Here is a 13,667-nt window from a genome sequence, read left to right as displayed (position 1 = left end):
AGGAAAACCTCCCTCAGACGATATGAAGAAACCTCGAGAGGAACCAGACTCAAAAGGGAACCCATCTTCATTTGGGCAACAACAGACAGCATGACTATAACATTAACAGTCCTAACATAAAGTCAGCTTCGTTGATGCTATAAACCCCCACTGACGGAAACCCAAGCGTAAAACCGTTCACGACAACTGCAGTCCCAAAGTCAGCAAGTCAACTGCAGTCCCCAGCCACATCGGCGCAGAATTAGGGGGATTGGTGATCCTCTTCCCATCTTTACTTCTGAGAGCCGCTGCCACTCCAAGATGCTCTTTTTATACCCAGTCATGTTAATGACCTATTGCCAATTGACCTAATGAGTTGCAATTTGGTCCTCCAGCTGTTCCTTTTTTGTACCTTTAACTTTTCCAGCCTCTTATTGCCCCTGTCCCAACTTTTTTGAGATGTGTTGCTGTCATGAAATTTCAAATGAGCCAATATTTGGCATTAAATTTCAAAATGTCTCACTTTCAACGTTTGATATGTTGTCTATGTTCTATTGTGAATACAATATCAGTTTTTGAGATTTGTAAATTATTGCATTCCGTTTTAATTTACAATTTGTACTTTGTCCCCACTTTTTTGGAACCGGGGTTGTACTTTATAGCGGTTTGTCGAATATTTGGACCATTTCGTGTCGTCTTTAGGCTGAGCTGAGCTACCGGATCAGGTTTCTAATGATGATGATGATGCAGCGCCTCTCTCTCTCTCTCTCTCTCTCTCTCTCCCCTCCTGGATTGAGACCCACGTGTTTATGTGCTCTAATACACACGACGCGTTTAAGCCCGACCTACACAGCCACGTTTACTTTCCCCCTCGTTCATTTTTTTCCCTGTGTTTCGGGTTTTTTGTTATTACTTCCTCCTCGGAGAGAGTCTGTTGAATGTTTCTGGAGAGCTTTTTTTTAATATATAAGAAGCATCCTGGGGAAAAGACAAGGCTGTAATTAAAAGACCAGAGAAGGCTGTTCTGTATGTGTGTGTGCCAGACAGCTGCTCTCTCTCTCTCACGGTCAGTATGTTCAGCTCTGGCTATTTTCGCTTCGTCATTACTGACACGAAGGTTGTGGGTTTTATGGTAAACTTGTGTTTGTATACATTTAATGCTACTGTGTGAGTGAGAGAGAGAGAGAGAGGGGGGGCGGGTGCTGTTTCATTGCTGTACTTTAAGCTATAAAGTAGCACGCTAGCTATAGAAATAACCCCCAATTAAAACAGACTATAACGCTGTATTTTCGTAAGTAGAAATGGAAATCCTGTTTTATTTGGGTGAACGAGTTCTTTTCCTTCAGTTCATCCAAATGATTCATTCAGTCCGCTCAGTATCCGAGCACTTCCGGAAAGCCTGAGATGATGTCAATCGAATGATTCAGTTTCTACGGTGATTCGGTTGCAGATGTTGATTGACATGTCAACCAGCCAATCAGATTCCTTAGATTACTACTAGTTTCAGTTTTCGGCCTGTTAGGTTATTTCAGGTGTCATACAGTGTCAGTGCGTTCAAACGGACTACACTGCTAATTATTATACATACAAGACACTTTTCCATTGAATAAATGTTATTTACCAGCTGGGAGGTCCGTATCGTGAAATACCGTGACCGAAGTTAAGCTGGTAAATAATATATTTATTTTTTTTTCTTTACCAAATTCTAACAGAAAACGAGAGCGCCCGAAAGGGAAAATTGAGCCGAGCCGCTATTTTGAATCCTCATTCACGGCTGTAATGCAAATTGCTTCCTCCTCGGTATACAAGTGCACTTCCATTGCAGGAAAAAAACTACATTTTGCTGCCTATGTAGTCCCCTATTTATACAAAATTGAGTCATTCAGGATTCAGCCGTGTTTTTGCTCGGCGTTAGCAACAGTTAGAGGTTTTTAGCTTTCTCCTGAAATGTTTTCTTTTATTTCTTCTTCCTCAGGGTAGTAAAACTCGCTTTCGCTGTGAACACTGTCGTTATCGCTATCCATGCTGTAAAATTAATGCTATTCTCCTGAGAAATGCTGGCAAAATTTTAGAAGATTTTTGATAATCTTATAAATAAATATTTAAAAAAAAAGGATAAATGTTGACAAAAAAAAAATGCTACTATGTTTGTTGTTGTGAACGAGCGAGTCACCAGTGGTCCATAACCAGGCTCCGTAACGTAGGATACGGACCCGCTCGCCAGCCAATCAGAGCGCAGGATTTAATGGAAACTGCAGTTTTTTCGCGGTCCGGTTTCCATCAAATCCTGCGCTCTGATTGGCTGGCGAGCGGGTCCGTATCCTACATTACGGAGCCCGGTTATGGACCACTGGCGACTCGCTCGTTCACAACAACAACAAACATAGTAGCATTTTTTTTGTCAACATTTATCCTTTTTTTTAAGATTTATTTATAAGATTATCAAAAATCTTATACATTTTTTCCAGCATTTCTCAGGAGAATAGCATTAATTTTACAGCATGGATAGTGATAACGCCAGTGTTCACAGCGAAAGCGAGTTTTACTACCCTGAGGAAGAAGAAATTAAAGAAAACATTTCAGGAGAAAGCTAAAACCTCTAACTGTTGCTAACGCCGAGCAAAAACATGGCTGAATCCTGAATAACTCCTATTTGTATAAATCGGGGACTACATAGGCGGCAAAATGTAGTTTTTTTCCTGCCATGGAAGTGCACTTGTATACCGCGGAGGAAGCCATTTGCATTACAGCCGTGAATGAGGATTCAAAATGGCTCGGCTCGGTTTTCCCTTTCGGGCGCTCTCGTTTTCTGTTAGAATTTGGTAAAGAAAAAAATATATATATTATTTACCAGCTTAAGGTCGGTCCGTATGGTGAAATACCGTGACCTCGGCCTTGAATACTGACCTCGGTCACGGTATTTCACGATACAGACCTCCCAGCTGGTAAATAACGTATGTGTATGATATTCCCTTCTAGTGGGTTTCATTCATTTGGTTTGATAGCATACAATATAGTGGTTTTCACAGACATCATCAAAACACTAAAGTCCTGGATGTTAGATTAGATTAGGTTAGATTAAACTTTACTGATCCCTTTGGGGGGGTTCCCTCAGGGAAATAATTAAAATTCCAGCAGCTCATTACAGGATAAACAGAGAATAGAATATAGAGAAAACATCTAGATAAATTAAAGTTGTGAGGCCATGTTGGAGGTATCGATTTCCGTAAACGAACAACGCTTGTATCTCACACAGGAAAAATCGCAAATTTTCGTCGTGGTGTCAGCCAAAAAAACTTGCAATAAGAAGACAAGCTGCTCGAAAGTACGCAGAAGGCCATGGAGAAACTGAAGTTAAAGGAGAACTGAAGTCATTTTTAAACTTGCTTTATTTCTTAATGAACGTGTTATTCAGTTACGTTTTCAGTTTTAATAACTTTATATTGTGACTCGTATTGGCAACTAATCACAATTAAATATTATACTTATTGGCCTGTTCGGTTTTTAGCCATGTTGAATTTAGTTTGGTCCACAGCAGGCGTTGCTTATCCGCGCGATCTTCACGAGACTTGTGCGAGACTTCGAAACATGAAGTGTCAGCCAGGTGTCAGCGCTGCCATTTTGAAAGCTGTTTTCCAAACGAAATATTGCACAAAAACGAGTTAAAATGACGATTACTGCCGACTTTTTCCAAACTTTCCTGATTGCTATCAAAACAAACACAACTTCCGGCGTGCGTGTCTTTTGACAACCCTGTGTCCGAAATCGCTCCCTCCTCAATATATAGTGAGGACGCCATTTTGTAGTGCTGTCCGAAAGCTTAGTGAGGATTATTTACACCCTGTATAGTGCGCTCAAAGTATCCCACAATGCATCACGAAAAGTGGCATACAACTGATGGTCACTAACTAAAGCAATACATCCCGTCATGCAGTGCAGTCGTGCTGAAAGAAATAAAATTTTTATTTATTTATTATTTTCTTTGGCGGCACGGTGGTGTAGTGGTTAGCGCTGTCGCCTCACAGCAAGAAGGTCCTGGGTTCGAGCCCCGTGGCCGGCGAGGGCCTTTCTGTGCGGAGTTTGCATGTTCTCCCCGTGTCCGCGTGGGTTTCCTCCGGGTGCTCCGGTTTCCCCCACAGTCCAAAGACATGCAGGTTAGGTTAACTGGTGACTCTAAATTGACCGTAGGTGTGAATGTGAGTGTGAATGGTTGTCTGTGTCTATGTGTCAGCCCTGTGATGACCTGGCGACTTGTCCAGGGTGTACCCCGCCTTTCGCCCGTAGTCAGCTGGGATAGGCTCCAGCTTGCCTGCAACCCTGTAGAACAGGATAAAGCGGCGAGAGATAATGAGATGAGATGAGATTATTTTCTTATTAATCTTTTTTGAGGATTGATTGCTTTATTCCAAACAGTAAAGAAGAAAGATATAAATGCAATAATCAAAGCATCGTCATAAACAAACAGAATAGCGTAGCCACAAGGCAGTAACTTAATAATGTTCAGAAAGGATTAGGAAGAAGTAAATAACTTATCAAATCCTAACCCTCTATACCACCGCTCATCAAACGTCACTTTCTGCCAAAATAAACTATATATACAAAAGCAACAAACAAAAAAGAAAACATACCAAGACATACCAACATGATATAATATTGACCAAATCCTATATCGCTACAGATACTCATGTTATACATGTGTATATACACACACACACACTATATTGCCAAAAGTATTTGCTCACCCATCCAAATTATCGGAATCAGGTGTTCCAATCACTTCCATGGCCACAGGTGTATAAAATCAAGCACCTCGGCATGCAGACTGTTTTTACAGTTTGGAGCTGCCCCTTCCTCTTCCAACATGACTGTGCACCAGTGCACAAAGCAAGGTCCATAAAGACATGGATGACAGAGTCTGGTGTGGATGAACTTGACTGGCCTGCACAGAGTCCTGACCTCAACCCGATAGAACACCTTTGGGATGAATTAGAGCGGAGACTGAGAGCCAGGCCTTCTCGTCCAACATCAGTGTGTGACCTCACAAATGCGCTTCTGGAAGAATGGTAAAAAATTCCCATAAACACACTCCTAAACCTTGTGGACAGCCTTCCCAGAAGAGTTGAAGCTGTTCTAGCTGCAAAGGGTGGACCGACGTCATATTGAACCCTATGGATTAGGAATGGGATGTCACTTAAGCTCATATGTGAGTCAAGGCAGGTGAGCAAATACTTTTGGCAATATAGTGTATATCCATACGTACACAGACACCCATAATATAATTATGCATATATATTATGTACAATTATGCATATGCACATATATACAGGATACAGCAATAGTTACAAAGAAATGAGCATATACATACTTCCTGTAGTTTTTCTTGTTCTTTTAACACAGAAAACAACCCGGGGGCCCTCTACAGAGGGAGGTAAACAACAACCTAGAACAGTGTCTCTGTTAACAAAAGTAAAATAAATGAAATGCAATCCAGTAAATAAAATATAAGTGAAAGTGACAGCAAATACAATAAGGAACACCTAGGTAATACAACCCCGATTCCAAAAAAGTTGGGACAAAGTACAAATTGTAAATAAAAACGGAATGCAATAATTTACAAATCTCAAAAACTGATATTGTATTCACAATAGAACATAGACAACATATCAAATGTCGAAAGTGAGTCATTTTGAAATTTCATGCCAAATATTGGCTCATTTGAAATTTCATGACAGCAACACATCTCAAAAAAGTTGGGACAGGGGCAATAAGAGGCTGGAAAAGTTAAAGGTACAAAAAAGGAACAGCTGGAGGACCAAATTGCAACTCATTCGGTCAATTGGCAATAGGTCATTAACATGACTGGGTATAAAAAGAGCATCTTGGAGTGGCAGCGGCTGTCCGAAGTAAAGATGGGAAGAGGATCACCAATCCCCCTAATTCTGCACCGACAAATAGTGGAGCAATATCAGAAAGGAGTTCGACAGTGTAAAATTGCAAAGAGTTTGAACATATCCTCATCTACAGTGCATAATATCATCAAAAGATTCAGAGAATCTGGAAGAATCTCTGTGCGTAAGGGTCAAGCCCGGAAAACCATACTGGGTGCCCGTGATCTTCAGGCCCTTAGGCGGCACTGCATCACATACAGGCATGCTTCTGTATTGGAAATCACAAAATGGGCTCAGGAATATTTCCAGAGAACATTATCTGTGAACACAATTCACTGTGCCATCCGCCATTGCCAGCTAAACTCTATAGTTCAAAGAAGAAGCCGTATCTAAACATGGTCCAGAAGCGCAGACGTCTTCTCTGGGCCAAAGCTCATTTAAAATGGACTGTGGCAAAGTGGAAAACTGTTCTGTGGTCAGACGAATCAAAATGTGAAGTTCTTTATGGAAATCAGGGACGCCGTGTCATTCGGACTAAAGAGGAGAAGGACGACCCAAGTTGTTATCAGCGCTCAGTTCAGAAGCCTGCATCTCTGATGGTATGGGGTTGCATTAGTGTGTGTGGCATGGGCAGCTTACACATCTGGAAAGACACCATCAATGCTGAAAGGTATATCCAGGTTCTAGAGCAACATATGCTCCCATCCAGACGACGTCTCTTTCAGGGAAGACCTTGCATTTTCCAACATGACAATGCCAAACCACATACTGCATCAATTACAGCATCATGGCTGTGTAGAAGAAGGGTCCGGGTACTGAACTGGCCAGCCTGCAGTCCAGATCTTTCACCCATAGAAAACATTTGGCGCATCATAAAACGGAAGATACGACAAAAAAGACCTAAGACAGTTGAGCAACTAGAATCCTACATTAGACAAGAATGGGTTAGCATTCCCATCCCTAAACTTGAGCAACTTGTCTCCTCAGTCCCCAGACGTTTACAGACTGTTGTAAAGAGAAAAGGGGATGTCTCACAGTGGTAAACATGGCCTTGTCCCAACTTTTTTGAGATGTGGTGTTGTCATGAAATTTAAAATCACCTAATTTCTCTCTTTAAATGATACATTTTCTCAGTTTAAACATTTGATATGTCATCTATGTTCTATTCTGAATAAAATATGGAATTTTGAAACTTCCACATCATTGCATTCCGTTTTTATTTACAATTTGTACTTTGTCCCAACTTTTTTGGAATCGGGGTTGTACATAATATGCAAAATAGTAGACAGACAGCAATATAGAAGGAAATGTAGAAATATCTACTATTGAGTAAGGTGCAATAAATTACAATACAAGAACCAAACACACAAACAAACTTTTTTAAAATAAATAAATATATAAATAAAGACTTGGACTTAGAAAACTTTAATGTCCCCGAAAGGCAATTTGTTGTACAGTACAGGCATATGACAGAACAGACAAAACAGACATTTAGTAGACATCTGCAGCACTATTCATCTAACACAACATACAGTACAATGAAATGGAGTATATTGCACTTCCCTACAAGGCCTAATATCATAAAAGAATAATGCATAACATGCACACATCAGTGAGTGGAATAGAGTAAGGAGTAAGAAGGAGTATATTGCACTTCCCTAAAAGGCCTAATGCCATAACTAAATAAAACTCCTGTGCTGTGCTACACCACTATTCCTCAATACATAACACACATCCATAAATAGAATACAATAAGAAGTATATTGCACTTCCGCAGAAGGCCTAATATCGTAAATAAAGGAAAATACTACACAGTGCTACAGATATCAGTGTTTCCCACAGAAATTTTGGAGACTATGGGGGCAGCCGGGGCGGCACGGTGGTGTAGTGGTTAGCGCTGTCGCCTCACAGCAAGAAGGTCCGGGTTCGAGCCCCGTGGCCGGCGAGGGCCTTTCTGTGCGGAGTTTGCCTGTTCTCCCCGTGTCCGCGTGGGTTTCCTCCGGGTGCTCCGGTTTCCCCCACAGTCCAAAGACATGCAGGTTAGGTTAACTGGTGACTCTAAATTGACCGTAGGTGTGAATGTGAGTGTGAATGGTTGTCTGTGTCTCTGTGTCAGCCCTGTGATGACCTGGCGACTTGTCCAGGGTGTACCCCGCCTTTCGCCCGTAGTCAGCTGGGATAGGCTCCAGCTTGCCTGCGACCCTGTAGAAGGATAAAGCGGCTAGAGATAATGAATGAATGAATGAATGGGGGCAGCCCGGGGGGGGTCCAGTTGAATTGCAGGGGTGCGCGGGGGTTGTTTAGCCTACTAATACTACTAAACTAAGACTAACAAAGAACAAATTCGTTGGTATTGGTTATGCACCTTTTATTTTATTTTAGCATGTTGCTACAGAGGGCAGTCCTACAAGAACATATTACAGATAGCAACCAAACCAAAAATCCTACAATACTTCACACCCTGAACTCCTACAAAAAGTCCTACAAAACAAGGACTTCTAGCTCTGCTGTATGTCAAAAGTGACCCTGACAAATGCCTGCCCTATTTACAAGGACCACACCCTGCACTTGTGCATTTGATTTTTCTTGGCTTTGAGAAAAAAAAAAGTTCGAGTGCCCTTTCATAATTTATATCTTCTGGTTGTGGCCCGTTAATGGAAATCCTCGAGCAGGCGGCCAGGTGCTCTCCTTGAAGTCTGTTCCGAAGGTCTGTTTTGACCTAAAATGGCAAACAACTTGTTACTACAATGAGTCATGTGATTGTAGAGCTCACTCTGAAATATTTAATTAAGTGAAAGTGAGATTGAACTTAGGTGGGATTTGAGCATAAAAACAATGGGTAAATGTCAATTGAAATTCACATCACTGGTGAATCAAAAACGATCACCAATTGAGATTCATATCACATCGATCAAATTCGAGTCAAGAAGTTAATTTAATTAAGTAGGTAACTAACATTACATTCCCTTAATTATGTGGCCTAATAGCTTCACCTTTAAAAGGTAGCCTGTTCGAAAAGGCTAAAAATAATTTAACGTCTTCCGTCTCACCAGTAACAAATCGCGTTAAGGCTACTAGCGCTAATTCTCAAAAGTGGCATCGAAGTTCGCTCTCTGTTAAAATAGACTACGTTTCCCTTTTCACATGTACATGCAGACCTAGATTAGTTTATCACTACTGTCCCTTCATGTCTCCATCATTTGGATAGACTGCGCACATACAATGTCAAGCAGGAAGCACTTCGCCGGTGAATTTGGAAACGACCTGATCCTGGTAGGATGATAAAGTTAATTTGACGCATTGGATAACTACGCAGGGCTAACTAATATTGCCTCAAAATAGCCTACTGTTGCCTTACAGAAAAGGTAGGTTTGCCAGTACGAAATGGACAAAGTAATTTTACTGAAACAATACACTTAACGTCATCCATCAATGCGCTCTCCATACGCCTATAAAGCACAATAGCGTAGCCTAAATGTCACCTTCTCAATCGTGTCAAAGGCTACATAAAGTTGTATAAACTTACCTTAACATGTAGATGCAGACAGGATGTAGCTTATCAGAGTTGTCTCCTCACGCTGTCTCAGATAGGCAACGCACGCAATGTCAGGCCGGGTGCGTCAGTGTTGCCGTGTGTGTGTGCGTGCGGGCGCGGACTGAGACTATGGCGGCCCAAATTAGACTATGGCGGGGCGCCATAGTCTCGTCAGTGTGTGGGAAACACTGGATGTTCTTCTAGTCTTACCCCTCCCCACATCTTATTTAATTGAGTTATTGCCATGGGAATGAATGAGTTTTTTGCTCGATTTGTCCTGACGTTGGGGTATCTATAGATGATGTGCAGTCATGTGACCCGCACGTGTGTATTCCACCATATTGGATGGCTTCAGGATTGTTTACCTTGCGCGAGCGTAATGGATCCAGGGAGTAATCCCCAAGAAAATTCTGAAAATACCCCATCTACGTCGCGCGATAACTTGTCTAAGTTTGTTCAGCATCTTGAAGGTGACGTGAGGCAGCGTTACGTGGAAAAGTGTTCCAGGTTGGGGATTGCAGATCCGTACAACTTGCCGCAATCCTTGTTCAGGAAAATTCGGAGCTGCGGTGCCAGCGATTTGCCCGATCTGGCCTACCACGACATTTACAATTTTCTTGTTAATCGTGAATCGTGTTACACTGGCAAAGCCCTCAAAGCTTACAAGAGCCTGGAAGCTTATAAATATTTTGTTGCGGGATGGGCATCCCAACTATACCTCTGGAAGGTTCCGAAGAAGAATGTCTACTTGATAACCTCACGGGTAAGTGGCATTAAGACGTTTATCATAAAGAGACTATGCAGGACGTTTTATCGTAAGAATGTTCGAAATCTAAACTCAGTTCCAGATAATGACAGGGTTGTAAATGTTTTTGTCTGAAAAACAGTAAATCAGAAAGCTGCGCACGTTTGTGCAGAAGCTGCGCAAATGTGCGCAGCTTTCTGATTTACTGTTTTCTTCTCATACTTCCTGTTTCATGGACTGTAACGGCATTTGCTCATTTAGTAATTTTAATACAGAATTTACTTTGATGAAATTATTCAGACACTCCAACGCCCCCCCTTAAAAAAAATTGGATCTGCACGATTCAGCCGTGAAAAAGGCGGCATCCGCTGTTTGCATCCCTGTTTAAACTCATAGGTTTAAATGACCAAGTATAATATTTTTGTCTCATTTGTTTAACTGGGTTCTCTTTATCTACTTTTAGGACTTGTGTGAAAATCTGATGATGTTTTAGGTCATATTTATGCAGAAATATAGAAAGTTCTAAAGGGTTCACAAACTTTCAAGCACCACTGTATATCCTTTAGTTCCTTTGTCACCCACGGTTTATTGTTTGGATACACTTTGATGGTCTTGGTTGGAATGACTGCACTCACACAAAAGTCTATATAGCCCGAGGTAGCCTCTGTCTGTTCGTGCACGTCAGCTGAAGAGTCCTCAAAGATGGTCCATGATGTACACTCCAGGCACCCTTTCAACGTCTCTACACTGTCCTCATCCCACACCTGGATCTGCTTTTCCACAGGCTTAACCCTTTTCAAAACCTGTTTATAGGTGGGTCTTAGAAGGACTGTGTTGTGATCTGAGCCACCCGGGGGGGCCTGGCAATAGATGAATATGCCTTGGGGATGGAGCCATAGCATAAGTCAATTATTTTGTTTTTTCGTGTTGGACATGTGACATACTGCATATAGGTAGACTGTTTTTTTGAGGGTACAGTTGTTAAAGTCCCCCATTATAAACTTGGGCGCATCTGGTGAGATTTCATCAAATTCTTGAGTGATATTAAAGATAATGTCTGCTGCCTTGCTTGTGTCTGCTCTTGGATGTGTGTATATATAGCAGTGTCAGGAAAATTTGTGGGAATTCACGGGGAAGATCTGAGGGTCGCATAGAAACTGATAAAAGTTCAATATCAGGGGTGCAGATCTTTTTTCTTACCACATTTGTTTTGCACCATCTGTCATTTATCATGACGCACACGCCCCCTCCGTGTTCCTTGCCTGTGGCCTTACTGCATCGGTCCAAGCGCACGATACTAAAGCCATCGGGACAAACTTCGGAATCTGGCACGGTATCATTGAGCCAGGTCTCGGAGAAGGCAAGAACACCGGCTTCCCTGTATTCATGCAAGTAACGAGTGTTTACTCGCAACTCATCTGCTTTTCTTTTAATCGACTGGACGTTAGAGAGAATGATAGCTGGAAATGGGACTTTTGTTTTTCTCCTCCTGAGTCTTTGACGCACTCCTCCCCTCTTCCCTCATTTTCTCTTGTTTTCTTGGGTTCTTGTTATCTCCACAGGTACAACCCCAATTCCAAAAAAGTTGGGACAAAGTACAAATTGTAAATAAAAACGGAATGTAATGATGTGGAAGATTCAAAATTCCATATTTTATTCAGAATAGAACATAAATGACATATCAAATGTTTAAACTGAGAAAATGTATCATTTAAAGAGAAAAATTAGGTGATTTTTAAATTTCATGACAACAACACATCTCAAAGTTGGGACAAGGCCATGTTTCCCACTGTGAGACATCCCCTTTTCTCTTTACAACAGTCTGTAAACGTCTGGGGACTGAGGAGACAAGTTGCTCAAGTTTAGGGATAGGAATGTTAACCCATTCTTGTCTAATGTAGGATTCTAGTTGCTCAACTGTCTTAGGTCTTTTTTGTCGTATCTTCCGTTTTATGATGCGCCAAATGTTTTCTATGGGTGAAAGATCTGGACTGCAGGCTGGCCAGTTCAGTACCCGGACCCTTCTTCTACACAGCCATGATGCTGTAATTGATGCAGTATGTGGTTTGGCATTGTCATGTTGGAAAATGCAAGGTCTTCCCTGAAAGAGATGTCGTCTGGATGGGAGCATATGTTGCTCTAGAACCTGGATATACCTTTCAGCATTGATGGTGTCTTTCCAGATGTGTAAGCTGCCCATGCCACACGCACTAATGCAACCCCATACCATCAGAGATGCAGGCTTCTGAACTGAGCGCTGAGAACAACTTGGGTCGTCCTTCTCCTCTTTAGCCCGAATGACACGGCGTCCCTGATTTCCATAAAGAACTTCACATTTTGATTTGTCTGACCACAGAAGAGTTTTCCACTTTGCCACAGTCCATTTTAAATGAGCCTTGGCCCAGAGAAGACGTCTGCGCTTCTGGATCATGTTTAGATACGGCTTCTTCTTTGAACTATAGAGTTTTAGCTGGCAACGGCGGATGGCACGGTGAATTGTGTTCACAGATAATATTCTCTGGAAATATTCCTGAGCCCATTTTGTGATTTCCAATACAGAAGCATGCCTGTATGTGATGCAGTGCCGTCTAAGGGCCCGAAGATCACGGGCACCCAGTATGGTTTTCCGGCCTTGACCCTTACGCACAGAGATTCTTCCAGATTCTCTGAATCTTTTGATGATATTATGCACTGTAGATGATATGTTCAAACTCTTTGCAGTTTTACACTGTCGAACTCCTTTCTGATATTGCTCCACTATTTGTCGGCGCAGAATTAGGGGGATTGGTGATCCTCTTCCCATCTTTACTTCGGAGAGCCGCTGCCAATCCAAGATGCTCTTTTTATACCCAGTCATGTTAATGACCTATTGCCAATTGACCTAATGAGTTGCAATTTGGTCCTCCAGCTGTTCCTTTTTTGTAGCTTTAACTTTTCCAGCCTCTTATTGCCCCTGTCCCAACTTTTTTGAGATGTGTTGCTGTCATGAAATTTCAAATGAGCCAATATTTGGCATGAAATTTCAAAATGTCTCACTTTCAACATTTGATATGTTGTCTATATTCTATTGTGAATACAACATCAGTTTTTGAGATTTGTAAATTATTGCATTCCGTTTTAATTTACAATTTGTACTTTGTCCCAACTTTTTTGGAATCGGGGTTGTACATTGGTATAATTCAAATCGCCTGCAAAGGCTCTCAGTTGTAGGAGAAAGTCTCTGTTGTAGTGTACGTGTGATTCCGCATTGCAGGCCAGGTTCACATGCCATGCTGATAACAAACAGTATCAACCCTACTAATAAAAGAAGCTCCCATACGCGACTCATAGTGGCTTATGGTAGCCTACGATTAAGAAAGCGCAACTAATTAAAATTTGTGCCGAAAATGATCTCAAACAAACAACTTGGTCACTCAACAAACAAAGAACGAGACAGACAGACTGTACCGCTGGTCGCCACTGTGCAGCGCCCTCTCACTAAAGGGGGGGGGGTCAGTCTGAGGGCAAAGATTGTAAGGAG

General features: G+C 41.8%; 1 protein-coding gene across 2 annotated transcripts in view; it reads left to right on the top strand.

Annotated features, from left to right (window-relative positions):
- The first annotated feature begins 834 nt into the window (after positions 1-834).
- Positions 835-13,667, top strand: part of slc4a2a (solute carrier family 4 member 2a) — a 117,835-nt gene continuing 105,002 nt past the window's right edge. The window contains exon 1 of one of the 2 annotated variants that reach the window (XM_060932630.1): positions 835-1,045. The gene's annotated coding sequence lies outside the window, so the exon portion shown is untranslated. Of the gene's footprint in view, positions 1,046-9,846; positions 10,166-13,667 lie in introns of those variants that run through there. The other variant, XM_060932621.1, reaches the window with a different exon arrangement.

The sequence above is a fragment of the Neoarius graeffei genome, chromosome 1, assembly GCF_027579695.1.
Source record: "Neoarius graeffei isolate fNeoGra1 chromosome 1, fNeoGra1.pri, whole genome shotgun sequence".
In the NCBI taxonomy this organism is placed as follows: domain Eukaryota; kingdom Metazoa; phylum Chordata; class Actinopteri; order Siluriformes; family Ariidae; genus Neoarius; species Neoarius graeffei.
This window is presented reverse-complemented; position numbering and strand designations above follow the sequence as displayed.